Here is a 363-nt window from a genome sequence, read left to right as displayed (position 1 = left end):
GGGGATGGCCACGCCACAATCCCTTCTCCTCCACTCTCCTCTCGGGATCCTGAGCATGCATGCACACGCGCCCAGTGTGAGTTTTAAGCCATCGGGTCCGGGACACGAACCGCGGTCGACTACGTGGGAGTCCAGCGACATAGCCATTACGCTAACTGCTGGTTCCCAGAAAAGGGGATTTTATTAGAGTTCCTGATAGCCCCCAAATGCTGTATTTACGAAATGTTTATTGTCAGTGTGTCCACTTCCAGTTTGTTATCAGAGTGAGAAATTTGGAAATCTCAGTGTGGAAAAAAAATCACAAACTACCTTTTCTTTTTTTTTTTTTTAAGAATTATTTATTTGAGAACCACCGGTCAGTCG

This window comes from Tupaia chinensis, unplaced genomic scaffold, assembly GCF_000334495.1.
Source record: "Tupaia chinensis unplaced genomic scaffold, TupChi_1.0 Scaffold150166_1, whole genome shotgun sequence".
In the NCBI taxonomy this organism is placed as follows: Eukaryota; Metazoa; Chordata; class Mammalia; order Scandentia; family Tupaiidae; genus Tupaia; species Tupaia belangeri.
This window is presented reverse-complemented; position numbering follows the sequence as displayed.